Source organism: Chinchilla lanigera, unplaced genomic scaffold (assembly GCF_000276665.1).
Source record: "Chinchilla lanigera isolate Chin_1 unplaced genomic scaffold, ChiLan1.0 scaffold00019, whole genome shotgun sequence".
NCBI classification, from domain to species: Eukaryota; Metazoa; Chordata; class Mammalia; order Rodentia; family Chinchillidae; genus Chinchilla; species Chinchilla lanigera.
The window spans coordinates 11214453-11230957 of NW_004955420.1; the positions used below are offsets into that span (position 1 = coordinate 11214453).

The 16505-nt window shown below is 39.4% G+C and overlaps 1 long non-coding RNA gene across 1 annotated transcript in view; it reads right to left on the minus strand.

Moving 5' to 3' along the window:
• Positions 1-507: 507 nt before the first annotated feature.
• LOC102024234 overlaps positions 508-16505 on the minus strand; it is a 73735-nt gene continuing 57737 nt past the window's right edge. Inside the window, exons 3-5 of the long non-coding RNA XR_260703.2 lie at positions 6156-6238; positions 1234-1303; positions 508-694 (exon numbers count right to left, since the gene is read on the minus strand). This is a non-coding gene — a long non-coding RNA (uncharacterized LOC102024234). The remainder of the gene's footprint in view (positions 695-1233; positions 1304-6155; positions 6239-16505) is intronic.

Sequence of the window (16505 nt, forward strand, 5' to 3'; positions counted from 1 at the left end):
TTCCAACCTTAACTCATAATCAAAGAAAAAATTATTTCAGTAAAGAAGTAATCTACCCGGTACCGGATAGCAACCAAAAAAAAAAAAAAAAAAAAAAAAAAAAAGAAAGAATAAAATGCACTGAAGTCAGGTAAATTTGTTTTAAGTCCCAGCTTTGCATTTACTAGCTGGGTGACCTTTAAGAGCGATTCCTCACTGGTACAGTGCAAGAAACCACAGTGTCTACCTCATACACTTGTCATGGATGTTACTGAGATAGTGCAGAAGATGCCTAGCATAGAGTAGTGTACATGACAGTACTCACAGGTTCTCCTCAGAAAAAAGAGTCCAAAGAGAGGTCCTCAGGTTGCTCGTCTCACAGATGAAGCATTTGTCCTACTACTTACCCTCTAATTGTGACAATTCTGCATTCTACCCTCACAGCTTGTTAGGGTGTACACGCCCCCTCCAAAATTCAAATTGGAAGTTAATCATCATTGTGACAGTATGAAGAGGTGGAACATGTAAGAAGTAATTAAATCATGCAGGTTTATTGCAGGACTGGGTTAGTTAATGCGAAGTGGCTTTGGTATAAAAACCAGCTCTGTTGGTCCTGTGCGCCATCACTGTGTGATCCCTCCATCATGGCATGATGCAGAAAGAAAGTGTTCGCCAGATGCCACCACTTTGCCTCTGTACTTCCCAGCCTCCACAACTGGAAGAAAATAAATTTCTGTATAAATTACTAAGTCTACAGTATTCTGTTATAGCAGCAGAAAATAGACAGAGACATAGTTCTAATCCTACTCCGAGACTATTCAAATCCACCACTGGTCACAGGTCCAAGTTAAAGAATAACGTGCCATACAGCTATGGAAAGATGTCTTATATTATTGAAAGGGCAAAACATGGTCACCAACCAGTTATTAGCGGCATGATCCAATTCTTGTGGAATGGAATACGTACAAATGGTAACTTCTAACTCATCCTCCAAGACACTCCCCAATGACTCCAGCTCAATGCTGCTCAATAAAAATATCATGTGATCGACAGCATCAGCCTTATGTGGGATATTAAATTTTCTAGTAGGCACATTAAAAGAAACAGATGAAGTTTATTTTTAAAATATATTCTATTTAGTCCAATACAAACAAAATATTCTCATTTCCATATGTAATCATTACAAAAATTATTAATGAGATATTTTATATTTATTTTCTCATACAAGACTTTGAAATCTAGTGTGTAACTTACATTCCCAGTACATCCAAGCGTAAAGTAGCTGCATCTCAAGTGCTCAGTAGCCCCACGTGATGAATGGCTCCTACACAGGAGAGAGAAAAATATAAGCAATTGGTCCCTCTCCTCACATTGAATTAGAATTATTAGACTGAAAGGAGACTTTGTCTTTTCTATCTCAAGTGTTTATTGCCTAAAATTGTTCCTGACACCCCTACTGGGTACTTAATGAAGGTTAATTTGAATGAATACATTCAACTCAAAGTATTCTCAGGGTAGGGATGCCTTTTCATTTTTAAGTACCACATTAATTAAAAAATAAAAAGGCATTGCATCATGCCCTAAGAAAAAGCATGGAAATTTTAGAAAGTGCTTCCCTGAAATCATACCTCCAAATCATCTCTTGCTTCCTCTAGAAGCAAAGTCAGCCTTACGTAAGTGAAAGATGCCCCCGTGAGCTGTCTACAAAATATTAACGCAACTGATGCTAATGCCAAAATATATATTACAGAAAAATGAGTATGGAAAGATAACCAAGAGGAGATAAATAAATAATAAAAGCTTTACTAAATGCCTACAATGCTCTAAGTGTTTTACATCATCATTTATAATCTTCACCATAATTCTGTAAAGTAGAGAAACAATGACAGTGGGCAAAAATATTTTGGCTGTGAAATTATTAAAAGAAACAAAACCCCTTTGGATTTGAATCCTATCTGCCCTAGCTCTGTGAGCTAAGGTAATTTTCTTTTCTTTCTCTCTAATCTTATTTTACTTGTCTGAAAAATGGACATTAAAATACTTACCCTTGATTATGATAAAGCTTCGAGTATTCATGTGTAACGAACTCTCAGTACTTGACAGCTACTGCCAGTACAGTTTTTAATTACTAAAACAGAAGCAAGCACCATTATCCTAGGTTCAAAGGAATCAAACAGCCTCAGTGCCCTATAGCAAACAAATAGATGGTCCCACATTCCAGCCCGGGTCCAACTAAATGAGCCCAGGCACCTTGCACCACTATCTCTTGCCTGGAAAGTTCTCATTGCAAAGATCATGGCATTTGGATGCAGCAAGGTACTCCCCAAGATGCAGAATGAATGCAGTTTGGCAGCTTGGCGTTTGACCTAATTGAATCAGAGCAAGGAACTCAAAGAGCTGAGCCAGGACATGGACTTTGGCTTGGGAAGGGCCTGGAGCCGGTTAGAGAAGTTGAGACTTGCGTACCACCTAAATGCAGACAGAAACTGGAGAAACAATCAGCCCATTTCTATGCAATTATCCTCTATCTCTTTGCCAGATTTTCTGTTTACTTTTGTGTACATGACAAATCACAAGTGCCAATGAGTAACTTTAAAAAACAGTAGTTGCTAGAAAAGCAATACAGCAAGGAGAATTTTTGTAAATAATCTTTACTAAATTTTTTCTGATTTGTTTTTCTGTTTTAACTTGATTCTTTTGGCTGATAGGAACATTCCTTCATCCAAGTAAAGGCTGAACATATGCTTTTCTACACTCTTCAAATCCTACCCTCAATTTCTCTTAATCCTTGAGTCTACATGAGGAGTGGTGTTCCTGTTCTCATGTATTACCTGAGTTGTGAAAGAAAAGCCAACCAAGCTCTTATCTGTGGTTAGAACATTGCAACAACCTTGCTCAAGTTTGATCCTTTTGCAGGCCATTAAACCAACACAGCTGCTCGCCATTAGTTACCCTTCCCTCTTGGCTGCATGCCGGGGCCACCTCATCAATGCGGCAGGAGCCGCCGCACCTGGCATGCTCGTGTTTGAACCTAGCATTTCAAAAACTGCACTTGATAATGTTCTTCACATGAGTAGGTACCTTACCAAATATATTTTTAAAAAATTGAACAGTGCACGTACACATATGTAGATTCTGCAGGTAAACATGCATGTGCCTATATACGGATGACAAAAAACTGTACTCATGAAACACATGTAACAAGGGACTCTCTTCAGTCAAAAACGGTGCAGATTATTTGCAAAAATTTTTCTTGTTGTATTGCTTTTCTAACAACTACTCTTTTTTAAAGTTATTCATTGGTATTCATGATCTATCATATACACAAAAAGAAATAGAAAATCTGGCAAAAGGATAGAGGATAACATTTCAGGGCAATTGTCATTAACAGTGAATGAACAGCTATTCCCTCTCGTAAATATATAGGTAATTATTTTCTACACAGTTCGAAAACAGAAAAAATATATATTTATCAATTTGAAAGAAACTGCATAAAAGGTTAAAATTGACACCTTGAAAATCTTCTAAAAGTTTGCAGTCCTCTCAATAAAAAATAGAATAGATGTTACAGGTAATGTGAACATCAATTGGAAAGTGAAAAGTATTGTAATTACTCAAGACCTTTTCGCCTGTTAGAGTCCTGGTGGTTTCATTATGTGACACTTTTCAGCACTTTTAGCTGGTTTATGGCACAATCCCCCCAAAAGAAATATGAAGAGTAATTTTCAAAAGGAACTTTTATTTTTAATATGGATTGATTTTTTAAAGGCAGCTCCAAGCAGCCCAGTATATCAAACAGGAACCACCACACCAATCCCAACACATCAAGGGGCGGTTTTAACACGTGAGGTTTGTTGTTTCTAGTAGGTATCCATGTAGCGAGAGAGGTCACCACTCAGCGAGGTGCTTTCTTTCTGGTGTATAAGAAAAGAAATCACCAGGAATAAGGGGGGGAATGGGCTTGGGAAACAGGAGGGGACCTTGTCAATCTCCAAGATGCTAGAAAATGATCGCGAAAGTCTTTTGTTAGGGAATCCTATAATGGTGTTTCTGCTCATCTCTTGCGGACACGAGCAGCAACTAGCCTAAGATGGTAAGGGCGACAGAGGATTAGACAAATCGTGAAAAGGCCCAGGAAAGGGCATTACTGGTGTTTGGAATCATAAAGGCCAAAATTGTGTCATTATTTACCTTGCACAGTAGTGTCCCTATGTGCAGAATTTCTTGAGGGGAAAAAAATCCAAAGGCACATATAAAATGTTTGTTAGGGAAGTATCCATACAAATGATTTTATAAACAGAAAAAGGAAAAAAAAAAAAAGGCCCCTACTGAACTACTAAGATGTATTCCTAAGGATCATACAGTTTTGTTATTTTAAGAATTTATGCCCTTTTGAGGAGAAAGATGTTAAACTTGCTTCCAGTCCCTTTTATTTTAAACACAGGGACCCCTGAGAGGGTTGGCACTGTACTGGAAATAATTTTGGTGCATATAACAAAACTATAAAAATGAAGAGCAACAAGAGATGGCTAGATTCGTAGGTTGCAGGATAGTACTTTGTAAGAACGCATGACGAGATCCTTTGCATTACCCACATGCCAAGAAACAGAATATGCCTGCATCTTGGATTTCAGAAAAGTACACAGTAGAGAGTTTAAGTTTTCAGACTGACCTAAGTCAGTTCCAGTACATATCTCTGAAAATCCCCCTATGAACACATTATTGAAAAGGAGAACTATCAGTCCTTCCTTACTTCCAATAAAAGTAAGTACATTTTTAGTAAGATTAAAAAATATCTCATGAACAATATCCCATTTTCCCTGAGTAGTTTCCGTACATTGGTTATTTGGGGTGCGATTTAGAATTCATGACAAAAGCGGTGATGGTTTGCATTATTCTTACAATAATAACCATTAGTGCTCATCTAATCATGTAGAGAGTGACCCGTGATGTGCCAGGCCAGACTAAGGCAATGGCTAAAGGGGCACACAGAGGAACCAGTCCCTGTGTTCACAGATCCTGACTACTAGAAGAGATAACAAGGATGTAAGTCATTACAACACAACCATATAAACAGATGTAAGTTTGTTGTAAAGGCCACAAAGACCTGAATTCTACTTGGCAAGTACTTAGGGAAACAAATGGAGTAGCAGCCTTCTGCCTAACCAACCCACAATGTGCACACTATTCTGTCGTTGCCTTTCTTGGTTGGACTCCACCTATGGCCTAGTTGACCTATGGTCCTTTCCAGATTCTTGGCCAGTTTCCCAGACCCAACCCATTCTAGCCACCAACACCTGATACCCTGTTGTATCAAAGCATCCAGAATTACTTCTCCTAAGAAGGGCTAAAGCAAAGCTGTCACTAATAACAACTGAACGTTTCAGAACACACATTAACTCTTCCCCATGCATTTGGAAGTAGGGCATCTTATTATGGGCCAACAAGAAAAGCAGTGGATTTGGATGAGGAGATCGACCCATGACATGTCTATGGACAAAGGAAATTTCTCTCACTGCTGGGTCTGTCAGGCTCTTCTGTCCCATGTATGTATTTTGTGTTTAAGATAAGAAACCACGGGGGCTGGGGATTTAGCTCAGTGATGAAACGCCTCCCTGACAAGCGCAAGGTCGTGAGTTCGATTCCTGGTACCGGTTAAAAAAAAAAAAAAAAAAAAAGATAAGAAACCACAAGGGCAAACTCCTGCACCTGTGTTACAGCCTCATGGTCCATACAGCTAGGCTTGTGTAGGTTTCCTACAGAAAGAAATATAGATTTTTTTCCTCAGAAGGCAGAACTTTTACTAAAACAGTGAAACTGTACAAATATTAAAAATGTAGAGAATCTTTTCCTGCAAAGGATGCGTAACATTCTCAAAGCAAGACATAAAGGACAGAAACAAAAATCCCACAGGTTTTTAGGGCTGAGGAGCTGCTTTCTCTGATTTGAGATCTAGAACGATGGCCCAAAGTGGCTAAGTGGCTTTGCCAAGGAAGCACTGTCAACATGGGAGGACCTGGGTGTGGGCCTAATCTACTACTCTACAGGCTTCAAATAGGAATATATTGCTTATGTTTACTCTTTAAGTATTTATTCCTAGAATAGAAACACATCAATCTCCCCAAATGTGCCAGGCAGTGATACTGGGTGCAGGAATATGGGAAACTCACACCCACCTGCACCGTGGAGCTGACAGTCCAGGACCCAGGGGCTCCGTGAATAAACAGTCACACCCACTAACAGGTGCATTCACGTTGTCCTAAATGCACACAGGAAAACAACAAAGGGGGAGCGAGAATTAATATCATGGGGAACCATTAGACCGAAGTGGCAGAAACCTCACAACCTGTATGCTGTTATTTTCTAAGTTGGTTTTGGACAAAGACTACCTTTTTAAAGGTACAGTATGTATTTTCTGGGACAAAGCTTTCAGCAAAAGAAACAGAATATCATTCTTCCATGATGACTCAACTTTCTCTTTTAAAAAACAGAAGATCATAATGATCCTCACCCGCTCACATCATAGAGGAACTTTGCGCATAAAATAGGACCCTAACTGGGAGGCTGTCTCCAGTGTTGTACAGATCACTTAGAACAGCACTAATAGAGTTTATATTTAAGCACATATTTTTAAAAGGTAAGAATAACAACAATACCTCTGGAAACATCTTGACAACCTGAAACTTAAACATCACTTCACACCCCAGGTTTTGATGGCAATAAAAGATGCCCACGTTCTAAAAATGCAGCAAAACTTAGGATTTCCAAGCGAGCCAGCAAATATGCCCCTGTGCCAGTATGACAGAATCTGCCTTTAATTTTACTCAACAGTAATAACAGCTTCTCATGCAGCCAAATCCCTACAGCAATGAACTCAAGGTTTCTGCATGTGGCGGCCTGCTGCCTTTCGACTTCCCCGTTAAACACCTGTTCTGGGCTTGGGCTGTACCTCTCCTTTCTCACTCAGGTGGAGAGTCTTGCTTAAGGGGACAGGCGGGTATTTTTTCTGTCACCAAAGACAGCTAATTTGGGAAGCCTAATCTTGCAAAGGGGCCAAGTTTCAGTTCTCAGAGTGTTGGGTTTAGGGTAGAGGGACTCCGCCCAGAAATGCAACCCGAAGACTTCCCCCTCTGCCCCTCTCCTGTCTTGGCTGAGAATCCCCTAAGTAACTGACATGTTTTATAGACTTCAGGCAACTGGGTCTACGGTGTGCTGCTCCCATTCCTTCCTGTCACCTGACTAACTTAATACTTTCCTTCTCAGATAGACAGAGAATTCCTGACAAGCAGTTGCCCTGGTGGTTGATTTCAGTTAATTCAAATACAATAATAAGTTGAGAAATTAGTTATGGGGATTGAAGGAAGGAGGAATTTTACAGGTGTTAATTCTCAGCCATTTGGGGACCAAATATTTCCAAAGGAGTTGCATGCTCAGCAAATACTGTCTTCTACCTTTCGAGGCTTTTGCATCTGCATGGGAAAAAAAAAATGTTATTTTACAGGCCATAATTTTGCAATTTCTTTGAACCACGAGGATTCATCTGTGCTTGTCCTCCTTTCAAAAGCACCCCACCACAATAAAAGCCAAGTTTGGTCCATAGTTTTTCAGATAATAAGGGCTGGCCATGCAGTCCATGATTTCATTTCAAAACTGTGACTTAGAATGTGTAGCAGTGCCGGTGGCTGCCGATCACCTTAATGCAGGTCAGAAATGAAAGCTACTCCTCTCTGACTCCCAGCATGTCAGTTGAAGAATGGAGAGTTCTGTGCATAGAATATTAGTTTGGAGGATTTTTCCATGAAGGTGCTGGATAAAGAGCAGGGAACTTCCCAAGCACTTGTTTACCTGATTGTTACTATTTCATCAAATGAATGGGAAGATAAAGTATCTAAAGGTTACCTGAGATTTTTACAGCCCCAAGATATTTTACTGGGGGATAAGCTTTGAGAACAATTAAAATTAGCAGCATCATTGGACTTTGTATAGGCATTTATTCAACCAATATTTATTGAGCACTTACTATATCCCAGGAATTCTGATTCACTTTTTTAATTTTAAAGACAAAAAAACTAACAAAACAACAATGAAGACAAAAATCAAAACACAAAAATAATACACAACCTCAAAACAAAATGATAAGAATTAACAATGGTTGCTACATTACATACTGTTGTCTTCAAAGAAGTTGCTCAGTCCACCAGATGTATGAATGTAAGATTGATCAAAAATCAAAGACAGTAACAAGCAATAAAAACAAAAACATTGGAAATGATGCAGAGCTTCCCCATACAAGATGGTAGGAGTTCAACAATGGTTCTTATACTGCATATTGTTGTTTTCAGATCCGTCGTTCTGATTACCAGATATAAGCATGCAAAATTGGTCAAGAAATAAGAAAATTTTAAGCACTGATTCTTCCTTTTAATAAACCACAGACATCAGCAATACACCTATCCCAGCTATCCTTGTATATACAAATAAATTTTGTTTTTCATTTTAAAGAGAAAAGAAAAAAACCAAAATAACAAAAACAAATACATAAACGTAACATGGAAAACAATAGAAATGATACAGAATTTCAAAACAAAACTATAGGAAACTAACAACGCTTGTTTATTACATAATGTTGTCTTCAAAATGGTTGCACAGATAACCAGATACAGGCATGTAAGACTGATCAATTACACATTAACAGTTCCTTTCAATAAGCTAACAGATATTAGCAGTACAATAATCCTAGCTAAATCCTAGGAATTCCAGATCATCAGTACACAAAAAAAGATCCCTGCCTCCATAAAGCCCACATTCTAGAGGTTTTCAAGAATAATATTTTTCAGTAAGTGTGACTCTAATAAGTATTTTATTATGTGCTTATGGAATATAAAACCCACACACCTGAAATTAAAAGAAAATATTTACAATGCACTTAAGTACACATGAGTGTGTTTATAAGAATTGGAATAAAATTGAAGTGAGGGGCACTCAAAGGAGCAGTCGGGAAAAGCCACTAGGACAGCAGGTCTGGAGCCTCTCTTTTAAGGAAGTGATGGCTATCAAGTCAGGAGGGAAACAGAAAAAAATACACCAGGTATGGAACACAAGAGGAAGGACACACAGATTGGAAAGAGAACCTGAATCAAACAAAAAGAACTATTTATGGATAAGGCCAGAGTTCAAAACAACTTGTTGAAAAACTTTCTTATTTACCCCAAACCTTTTCTTTATAGAGGAATTATTAGAAACTTTATATAATATATGGACATACATTATTAGATGGCTTATGTAGGCAGACTTTTATATATTGATATATTACAGGGCAACTTTCTTTTTTTTCTTTTTTTTTTTTTTTTTTTGGTTTTTCTCTGGTACCGGGAACCGAATTCACGACCTTGCGCTTGCCAGGCAGGCGCTTTGCCGCTGAGCTAAATCCCCAGCCCCATACAGGGCAACTTTCCAAGACAGAAGTATATTTTCCAAAAGAATAATGGTGGCTAAAACCATAGGGTAAGTTCTGATCGCAACAGAGCAAAGGTTTCTTAGGAAATTAAAGCATCTTTGAAAAGGGGGCTACTGTTTGGAGTTTATCATATGTCACAGCTCAAAGAACTAGTCTTTAGCAAATATTCAAGAGACAATGCAAGTAATAGTCAATCAAATGCTGTACTTTATTAGAAAAAATCCAGTTTCACCTCAAATGTGTTGCACAGATCTTTGAAAAAAGAGAAAAAAAATCACCCTAAAAATAAATAAGGTGAGCAAATCTTTCAAAAGAGGGACAACAAGAATGAAAGGAACATTAATTGAGCCCGTAAATCAAGTTGTTATTCAGAATAGCTTTCAAATGACATGAAATTCTTCCCAAAAGAAAACTGAAGAAATAGCAGTACCTCATTGTTTACTTAACTTCTGTACTTACATTTTTCAGAGGAAAAAATACTACCGTAAATTGTACATAGTAAATACAGACTGTACTGTATGTGAATCTGGGACTGTTGGCAATGTCACCTTTGAGGAGCAGATAAATAAAATTTATTGACTATTTTAAAAAGGTCGCTACTTTGTCTGGCCATTGGAACCAGTCCTAGCAATTGATCAAGCACGCAGATCCTTGAGAAATGACGAGCAATTCCCAATCTCTTCAATAGGTAAACTCTTTCACATTACTAAAGAAAGTACCCCCAAAATAGTAGCCACTCTTTCATCACTATCCATGCAGACAATACCTGCAGCTTGCCTACCTTTTGACAGAGGCCTGTCTCATTCATCCCACCTTTCTGCTTATCCCAATAGTCACATGATGACATGCCTCGCTAACTCTTCTGCATTTATTCTGCTTATTAGTAAAGCTTGACATACGTGAAGTAAAGGCTCATTGACTTGTAGAACTTGACTTCTGTACCCTTAATTCTATGAACATCTGTTGAATGAAATAGGAGAGAATTTATTCCTGAGCCAGATTTTGTCTATAAAAATAATGTTAAACAGGAACTGAGACCAATGGTTTATTCATTCTAAAAATATACGTGAAGGCCATTTGTGTCACCTGTACAGACACATTTCTGATAGGTGTCACAAGATTCTCTGGCTTGTAGACAGATTCACATCTTTACAGAATCTTCAGAAAGGCTTCAGTGCCATGCACCTGGACCATCGATTGATATGTCCAAGTACTTTCTAGAGGGACGTACAACCTGTGGACTGTCTATTAATGGGTAAAGCACGTATATATTTCTGACTTTACCACCCCCATCATGACAAAACCTCTCAGGCGTCCTCTAGTCTGTTGCACATTGTCTCTTCTCTCCATATGGAAGGCAGCACCCAAAGCTGGGAAAGTGAAGGTGAACACTCCGGTCTGATTCCCGGGCTCGCTCTGCTGGTCACTTTTTATAGTCACAAGCCTCTCCCTCCCTCTCTTCCTCTTTCCTTCCTCCTCCCCTACTCCTCCTTCTTCTCCTCCTTCTCTTCTTTCCTCCTCTTCTTCTTCTCAAAAGACACCCTAACAAATCGAACTTGGAGCTGTTTCCATCTTCTGCACCAGCCTCAGTACCTCCTGCTGTGCCTCCTCTTCTGCAGGTGAAGATTTCTCCCTCTGACCGCATCATCCCTGACTTTGTGCAAGCTAGTGGTGGGGACAGGCATCTGCCTGCCAAACTACCCGCCTCAGGGCCTCCCTCACTGATTAGAAAATGGAAAGTCTTGTAGAAAAGTAAGAAATAAACAATACATGGATTCTCCCACCAGGGTTTCATTCTCAGCGCAATTGATCATCCAGGTACATGGCATACATCAGTTGAATCCCCAAATTATTACTGTGTTATTTAGAGTTGTTGTGTAAAAGCAGCTGGGTTTTACCACAGAGGACCTCCCCGGCCATCTTGTCTCAGCTTCTAGATCATGAGGGCGCAGGGGGAGCATGAGCAGCCCAGCTGGGCCACTTGAATTGGAAACTTCTCTTGCCTCCCCACAGCCACCCTGTGTCACCACTCCCAGCATGACCAAGCCATGTCTGTCCCTGCAGAGGAAAGGACTACCAGGCAGCACCCCAGGCCAAGCATGGAGCTGTTCAAAATGTCTCTAAAATCCAAGTGAAGAGGAGTAAGAGAACACATCTCCGTAACAGGGAAGAACTCATCACGGCCCCCTCACTGACTGATTGGGCTGAGTGTTTGGAAGCTACCACACTCAAGGGAAACCTGTGACTTTAAGAAAATGCCCAACCAAGTTCTTTCTTTTATGTTAAATTCAGCTACGAACATTTTTAAATAGCTTTGCTTGCCCCACTCCCATTTACATTGGTGAAGAAAACTCACCATGACCTGGTAGGAATCTGTGGCGCCATTCAGATCACTTTCTAGAAAGATCTAGCAATTATATTTAATTCATCTCCTCCTCTCCACATATTTAATCATACCTTAATTTTTAGCAAACTTTCTCCCCAAATTTCTCTTCCTGTCTCAGGATATCCTAGAAATAAGTAACTATACCTCAGAGCAGGCTCCTTGGCAATGCATAAACCTGGGAACCAGCACTACATTTCTTTCAAGTCCTTTCAACTAGGACTGCTCCTACTCCTTGGGCCCCTAGACAGATGCCATCCTCACTTAGCGACCTGGGGATGGCCCCCACCACCCTGTGACAGAACACCAGGCCACAGTGAACAGCTATGGTGACTGTCACAAGGTTTATCCCACTAAACAGACTGAGGGCAGGGTTGGTCCCCAAGGCCTCACAGGGAGTTTCCACACAGTATAACAGAACTACAGGCCACAGGACAGGAAGGGAGGCAGGAAAAAGGATAAATCATCTTCCCCACTTTGGAACCCCAGCCAGAACACCCAGGACTGCTTACTCCGTTCTCAGCCCAGAGTCTCTGATGGGCGGCTTTCTTAGGTTGCCTTAATCAACACTTCCTACTTCTACGGAAAAAAGTAGAAGAAAAATACCAAAGACTTCTTGGACACTTTAGACTCTTATGAAACAACTGTTTTATGATTAAGTGTAAATTAAATACTGGAGCATATGGGTTGAATTTCCCTTAAAATACACAAGGATTTTACAGTGAAGTTGGAAAACTCTCCAGCAAAATGCCTTTTGAATTTGACTTTTTGCTATGGTCCAAATATTTGAAACCGAAATCTCAAAACCGAGTTGAAAACATTCAAGAAACTCAAATCAGGGCTTGATTCTGACATGTTGATGTTAATCGTCCTGCTGCCACTCCTGAGATCATGGTGCTGAAGCAGCATTCAGAGGAGTCCTGCTGCAGTTCATGCATAATTTAATTATTCATGCGTCCGCTTAACAAACCTCACCAATCACCTACTGCGGATCAGCACTCTGCCCGGTTTCTTTATCTCTACATTTATGAAGTGGTGTTGCGTCCTAACAGAACTTCGGTGCTGAGATTAGCTGACCAAAGGACAAGTCTAAAAGACACACATGAAATACTGGACTAAGTTCTAGAGGTGAAAGGATTGTGTTATTTGAAGAAATCCACAACATATATTGTAAAAATTATTAGGTTAGAGGCAAAGAGATAACTAACACACATTTTGTTGCTTCTTGACCATAATTGCCCATGTGAAGTCTGACACATAAAGAGGTCCTGTGGTCAACATGAACAGCCACTCAGAGCCCCTTTGAGGGGAGCAGTTGGAAGGGACCTGGTATGTGGACACTTTCCAGCGTAGGCTTCTTCAGAACCAGCCTTAGTATCAGAGCCAAAGTTACATGTTACTCTGGGTTCCTTTGAACAGTGACTGCACAAGGTTATGATCCAAGGGTCTGAACCAATGAGACAAGGGCTAAGATGGGATCATCAATGGGCCACTTTTGCTCCAGACCTTTCCATTGGGTGGGCCATGATGTTGTCAGGTCTACAACAGTCTCCTGATTCCTCTGTCCACCCCTGCTTCGCCTTTTCCTGTCCTTCTCCAGGTTACTACCTGGAGACCCCAACTTACAGTACTTCCTGACAACAATGCTATTGACAGTCAAGACCAAAGTTCTAATGAGGCTGTTTCATGAAAGGAAATGTCATCCCCTATACATAAGTGCCACTTCTTTATGTTAGAAAGTGAATAATAGATATCTAAGCATTTCTATGGGTTTCTTCTTACTTTTGCATTTCTCTAACCTGGGAACTTCAGGACAGGCATTCCAAAAAGTCAACACTAAAATAAAGTGACAATGACCATAGCACATCTTACTAGAGCACAAAAATAAAATAAAACTTTCTACTATTTGTCTACCTAGCAAGGTTTACAGGATAGAGAGGGAAAGAGAAAGGATTAGGTGAAGAATGACAAAAAGGAAGTAAGAGAAAAGGAGAAGGAGGAAGGAAAAACAGAGGAGCCCACAGAGGCCAAAGATACAAATAACTTGCAGCTTTCTGCTGAATTCAGTAGTAGCTCAGGCCTATTATTGTCCTCGGTCATGATTTCTTAGATGTGAAAAATCTGTACCCTAATTATAAAAAATGCAGTAAGGTGTTTAAACTTTTTTGACCTCCCTGAGACAGATGTTCTGTATATGTAAGGCATTTTATTTAAATATAGGACATGAGATTAGGCCTTTTAAATTCTTCTTTAAAAAAGAAAGCATATGTGTTAGATAGATGTATCCACTCACCACAAGAAATGTAGTCATTATATACTGCAAACATGTATTAATAAAAGAATAAAACTAGAAAAAGTTGTTCTTTGATACCTCTTCAGATTCACAAGACATACACTGGCCACATATTCTCAAGTGTGTTCTTGTCACTCAAATTCTTCAAGTGTAGCAGGAGTTTGTCAAACGCTGCTTGATAACGTTACACACCATGTTGTTTCATCCATGTACAACAGCAAAGACGAGACACTGACATCCTCTTTATTTGCTCTTCACTTCCTCTTACATCCATGATTCTTCTCAGCCTTTGCACATCAGAATCACCTGTGGTAGCAAGTGACCATCTTGAAAACTACTGTGCCTGGGTGAGTTGAAAGGAGCTGAATAAACATTCCTCCAGGAAAATATACAGATGGCCAACAAGCACACGAAGAGATGCTCAGCCTTATTAGGGAAATGCAAAATCAAAACTGTAATGAACTTACCTCTTCACATCCACTAGGATGTCTCTAAATTTTTAAAGGAAAGTCAAGTTTTCAAGGATGGAGAAAAATTGGAATCCTTGTGTATTGCTAGTGGGAATGTAAAATGGTTCGGGTGTGGAGAAAACCCTCCAGCAGTTCCTCAAAAAAGTTAAACGTAGAATTGCCATGTGATCCACAAAATCTGGTCCTAGGATGTACACAACAGAATTAAAACAGTTACACAAACAAATTTATGTCCACGCATGTCTGCAGAAGCACTACTTACAATAACCATAATGTGCAAATAGCTCAAACATCCATCAACAGATGAATGGATAAATTATGGTGAATCCATAGAACGGAATATTATTCAACCATAAAAAGAATGAAGTTATGACACATAATGAACCTCAAAAACAGGTTAAATTAAAGAAACCAGACACAAAAGACTATGTACTATGACTCCATTTATATGAACTACCTAGAGTAGGTGAAATGTATAGAAACAAAACACATTTTGGTGATTGTTAGGGGAGGAGGTGGACCGGGAAAGGGAGCTCCTGCTTAATCAGTACAGGGTATCCCTTCGGGGTGATGAAGTGTTTTAGTACTTGGTAGAGATAGTTGTACAACAGTGTGAATAAGCAAAATGCCACAGTCTTATTTGCTTCAGAATTGTGTTCATCTTAATGTTATGTAACTTTCACTTTAATAGAAGACAGGGGGAAGTAATAAAGAAAGTATATATGGGCTCTTGCTGTCCCTGGATGAAGTAAACAAAAATCTTTAGAGGCCAAGGTTCAGTCATTTTAAAAGTTTTCCGGTGATTTTATTGTGCAGCAAAAGTTGAACTGGACCTTTCCTTGTACCTTTATTCAGATAACTAGGTAGATATTTTAAATCTTAATAATTTACACTTTTGTAAGTCATTTATTCAAAAAATTAGTAGCATCTACAATTACCTCATGTCACCTAGTGTTTGAGACAGATTTTTAAAAGAAGAAAGACAAAGAGAAAGCTACTTTGTGTTTAAGCTCCTGGATAAGCACAAGAATTTTATCAAATATTTCAATGATTTCTGCAGTAGCTCCAGGAAATAGATTAGATTCTCTTCGCTGATCAGGAAGAGGAGACTCAGAGTTGTGTGGTTTTACTCAGGTCAAGCATCTGTTGGAGGACAAAGCCAGGATTGTATTGAATCTTCAGTGTCACCGGCATCCTGAGGCCCCTGCCATGGAGGGAGACACTCGCAATGAGTCTGCGTGAACAGTGGGTGAAAGAGGAAGCTTTGGAGCAAGATAGGTCTGAATTAACACCCCAAATCTGCTACGTACTCATCAGCCACTCCAGGGCAGTTAAGCAAGTAACCCAGCTTCCTCATCTGACAGTGGGATAAGTAATTCCCACTGCTTAATTATTGGAAGGATTACACGGGATAATGGCCGCGAAACACTTTAGCATGGTGAACTCCCCACTTAAGCACTAAATAAATAGGACATCTCTTTCTTTCTTCCTTCCTTCCTTTCTTTCTTTCCTTCTCTCTTCCTTAACTCATACTACTACTAGTGCTATTCAGGGGAAGGACGACTGAGCCATGAGCCATCCCTTTCACACTGAGCAGTAAATGTCAGCAGGACTGGACTCCTAACCATCCCATTTATTTTCTTCAAGGCAGCCTAATACTATTGTTCTCTCCCATTGTTCTATCCAAACGCTAATTTCTGAGAGACTCTTAAAAATTTAAATAGCAGGATTTACGGGCACAAGTTGATCATAAATTCAACAGACATAGGCAATAAAGGAATGCATCTATTTTAGGGATAAACAAGCTAATTCTAGTCTAATTTTGTTCATTATTATAAGCACACTTTTTTGATAATATGAATAGATGAATTTTCCTGTAGGACTCGAATTTTATTTTTCTTATTCAAGTTTTTTTTTTTTTTC